Below are 5,046 nucleotides of genomic sequence, written 5' to 3'. Positions count from 1 at the left end.
AGCTGATTGGCTAACTAAATCCTCAATAGAAGAGGACCATATAAAAACGATAAACAACCACAGAATTCGCGCATAAGCCTGAGGAATCCTAGAGTGGATGAAACGCCGAATATTCAGTGTAGCTTAATCGCCATATATATTTTATAAATTACTAACTAGCTCTACCTACGTATTGAGCACTTTTGAAGTAAATACTTAAAGTTTACGCATAAATCTATACTTTCGTATATTAATTTTATGTGAGTAAATGAAGTAGTTATATATATATATATATATATATCAAATGGGTTTAAAGAATATAGATACATTCTTTACATGGGGACTTATCAGGACAGGATAAGCTCAACATTTGAAAGTGGAGCATAACATAATATGAAATTTAAGACGAGATAAAATAAATCTGGGTATATATGAATTCATTTGTCAGTTTAATAAGGAAAAACATAAAAAAGAAACACTCATTATTCCTAGGAATTTTGAAGCCTAATACTTCTCGTCAGAAGAGGAGAATGAAGTTAGGTTACAGATATAGGGAAATACGACATCTAGCTTAGAATACATTAGGATGAAAATGTAAAATAAATATAAGGTCATGAAATGCCTTGGTATAAAGAGCGTTTATAACCTGTCTTTCTTTTTGATGTATTTCCTTATTAAACTGAACAAATAAATTCATATACATCTATATTTATTTTATCTTGTCTTAAAATTGTGTGTATATATATATATATATATATATATATATATATATATATATATATATATATATAATGCAAATATCCATGACCCACCCAACTAGCAGCAAATCTCTACCCCCCCCCCCCCCCCTCACTTCCTTGGTAGAGCTCTCTTACTCTAATAGCTTCTTTTGTTTTGTGACTTGTTTTTGAAATTCTCTTTCCGCTCTTTGTTCATCCAAGTGTAGCAAGGTGCGAACGTTTAAATGTAATGTGAACAAATATTTAGCTGATCAGTTACCTAGGTTGCTCTCTATAAATCTGGCCCCTATCATAGTAACCTCTCAAAGGCAGTATGTCTTGTTTGGGATGAAAAAAGAAATAGGAAAGGATGAGTAAAATGAACAGTTTTGCACCACTTTTATTTCCCGTTATGAAAATTAAAATTAAGATTAAAATTAAAATTAAAATTAAAATTATAATGTAATGATACTAGTGTTAGGACAATTAATCGGAACTTAGAAAAATCGGAATCGGAAAAATTTATGCCTATTTTCTGATGCCAAAAACGATTTCTTTAATTATCTTTTTTATTTGATATTGTTTAAAATAAAAACTCCTACTGCTGGTAATAATAATGAAACAATAAATATTTATTGATTTTAAATGACTAGAGAAACTAAAATCTATAGACCCTCCCCCCTCTGCAAGTATGTCTTTACGTCTGAGAAAATATACGCACATTTAAAATGTGTTTTTATGGTAATTGGGGAAAATAGCAATTTTATCTATAGATCTATTAAAGAGAGAATGTGTGTGTGTGTGTGTGTGTGTGTGAGAACACTTCTCAACCTATATACTCAACGAATTTTTGATCTACAGAGTTGAAATTTGTTATATAGGGTATGATCTACAGAGTTTAAATTGTTATATAGGGTATGGAATTTGTTATATAGGGTCGTGGAAAACTTTTTAATAGGTTTTTATCTGCAAAAAAGAGCGGCTAAGGAGTCAAAATTAGAAAAATTGGTATGTGGGAGTATCGAATTTTTATGTTTGCTAATAGTTTCATGACTGCGCATGCGCGGATCGTTCTACATTATGTTTAGAATAAGTCAGTTTGAAAACATTTTTTAAAGAACGTGTCAAGATGGCCTAATGGTTATCATACGACTAACTGAATTAAGGTTTCAGTTTCAGCTCGAGTATTTTTTTTTTACTTGCAAGAATTGGACTGTTTAGAAAAAACGTAATACTCACATGACCATGTCCTAGTTTCCCTTTTTTTTTTTTTTTTTTTTTTCCTTTTTTTTTAAAGGAATTTAGTGTTATGTTTAATGCCAGGCAACACCAGGTGTACATCTTCTAGTAGTTAAATATTTAGAGATTTATAAAAAATCGGAATCAGTAAGTGTAACGGAACCGGGAATTTGGTGCGGAATCAGTAATTGTATCAGAATCAGAAAAACATTGTAATCGCCGTATCACTAAATGGTACTAAAACTTATGTCTACAAATTTATCCCAATTTTTATCAAAATTCGTTACATGACTTTGATTTTGGAAAATACCTAAAATTTAAGGTTTAAGAAGAAATTGGAATTCAGGGAATCTTGTTTAATTAGTGTCTAAATACTATGGATAAAATTTAATGCAAATCTGAAATATCTGAATTTTCAAATGAGAGATAATGCACATATATTATGCAACCTCTAAAAACTTTTTACAGTATTCTAAAGAAATGGAAATTTGTGGAACATTTATTAGTTTATGTCTTATACCGATCGTTAAAATTTTTTTTACAAAAATCGGAGTTATTAGAATTATCAGAAAAGAACCTCATTTTTCTTTGTCCTTTTGCATAAAACCTAAATAAAACTAAATATAGTCCATATTACAACTTGTGCCTATCAACTATGTTCCAAAATTCATAATGATCAGTTAATTAGTTTAGAAGAGAATCCTGTGCATACAAATATATAAACACTAGAAGCCTGTCTGGCATTGTCCGGTTTTAAAATACACATAAATATTATATTTTAATTAATCTAAATTTATTATTTATTATAAACAGAAATACCATAGGTATTAAAGGTAATGTTAAATTCTTTAAAAAAAAAAACGAAGTAAAAAAAAAGAAACTGAGACATGTGTATATGGGTATTATGTTTTTCTAAACAGTTCATTTCTTGTAATCAAAAAAAAAAAAAAAAAAATACTCGAGCTGAGATCTAAACCAAAACTTAAAAACAGTGAGCCAAGTACGATAACCATTAGGCTAGCTTGCCACTCTCTTTAAAAACTATTTTCAAACCTACTTATTTTTAACATACAGAATCTCCCATGTGAACGATTCACGCATGCGAAGTCGTGAAACAGTTGACAATCAGATAAACAATCTGATGACTCCCCCAAGTACCAATTTTTCAATTTTAACTCCTTAGCAGCCCCTTTTCTGGATGAAAATCGATCAAAAAGTTTTCCACATGTCTGAATACCCTGTGTACCAAATTTCAAGTCTGTAGATAAAAAAATTCATTTACTATATAGATATGTAGATATTAGCGATGGGACGATTCCAATATTTTTCCCGATTCCAATACAATTACTGATTCCGTATTAAATTCCCGATTCCAATACAATTACCGATTCCGATTCTTTATAAATCTCTAAATATTTAACCATAAAAGTGTTATTTTGTCCCGATTACCGTAAAATACATATGATAAATGTACATATATTTTCTCAAACATAAAAAAAAACACTTGTGATGGTGTGATCTAGAGATTTTAGTCTTACTGGAAGTTTAAATCAATAAATATTTATTATTTTAGTATTACTACAAGCAGTGGAAGATGTTGTTTCTTAAACCAAAATCAAATAAAAAAGATAATTTAAGGAATCGCTTTTAGCATTGGAAAATATGCTCAAATTTTTCTGATTCCAATACCCCAAAAAGCTCTGATTTTTCTGATTCCCGATTCCGATTAATCATCCCAACACTAGTAGATATGCACATACCTAACGTTATATATAGCTAGAGATAACAAAATAAATAATTTAAAGGGTTTTAACACAAGTCTGACTTTTATATGTGCTGCTAAGTCTATTCGCGTTTTTTTTTTTTTTACTTTGGGCCAAATCAACAAAGTCTATGGCAATTTCTGAAATGGTCTTTTCTCTGTTGATTGCAGTATATTGCTGGTCCTGTGTAGTTCTAGGAAGTCCACTCTCTCAGATTTTGCCTTCTCTCTTTGAGAAGGGAGTTAGTTGATTGTTAATCACATGAGGCGACTCTACCAAGGAATGCCAAGAGGGCTGCCCAGGCAATTTTTATATGTCAGTGTTCCTCCTTTGGGGCCTTGACTCTTGTGTTATATTTCTGACAAGTGAAAGGAAGATAGATACTGTGCTGGTCAGGAAAAATCATTATCTTCTTTGGAGAATGTAAGAAAAGAAAAGAAAAGAAAAGAAAAGGAAAGGAGATAAAGAAAAGAATAGAATAGAAAAGAAATAAATAGCATAGAAATGATGAAAGAAAACAAAAAGAAAAAAGGAAAAGAAAAAAGAAAAGAAAAAAGAATAGAAATAAAAAGAATAGAAAGAAAAAAAGAAAAGAAAATGAAAAGAAAAAAGAAAGGACGAAAAGAAAACAATGGAAAAGAAAGAAAAGAAAAAGACAAAAAAGAAAAGAAAAGAGAATAAACAAGAAAAGAATAGAACGAAAAAAGAAAAGAAAAAAGAAAGGACAAAAAGAAAACAATAGAAAAGAAAGGAAAAAGAAAAGAAAAAAGAAAGGAAAAAGAAAACAAAAAGAAAAGAAAAGAAAAAAAGAAAATAAGGAAACACACAGAAAAGAGAAAATGAAAAAAAGGAAAAAAGGAAGAGAAAATAAAATAAAAGAAAAAGAATAAAAAAGAAAAGTAAAAAAGGAGAAAAGAAAAAAGAAAAAGAAGAAAAGAAAAGGAAAAAGAAGCAAAGGAAAAGAAAAGGAAAAAGAAGCAAAGGTAAAGAAAAAGATGAAAAAGAAAACAAAAGAAAAAGAAGAAAGTAAAAATGACGAAAAAAAGAAGAAAAAGAAAAAGGAAAGGAGAAAAAGAAAAGGAGAAAAGAAAAAAGAAAATATAAGAAAAGAAGAAAACCAGAAAAAAGAAAGTAAAAATGACGAAAAAAAGAAGAAAAAGAAAAAGGAAAGGAGAAAAAGAAAAGGAGAAAAGAAAAGAGAAAATATAAGAAAAGAAGAAAACCAGAAAAAAGAAAAGAAAAAGGAAAAGAGAATAAGAAAAGGAAAAGGAAAAAAGAAAAGAAAAAGGAAAAAGAAAAGAAAAAGAAATGAAGCAAGAAAAAAAAAAGAGTGAAAAGAAAGGAGT

The sequence above is a fragment of the Euprymna scolopes genome, chromosome 33 (genome assembly GCF_053919585.1).
Source record: "Euprymna scolopes isolate OS-2025 chromosome 33, ASM5391958v1, whole genome shotgun sequence".
Classification (NCBI taxonomy): Eukaryota; Metazoa; Mollusca; class Cephalopoda; order Sepiida; family Sepiolidae; genus Euprymna; species Euprymna scolopes.
The sequence above is the reverse complement of the archived record's forward strand: the minus strand, read 5'-3'. Positions refer to the sequence as shown.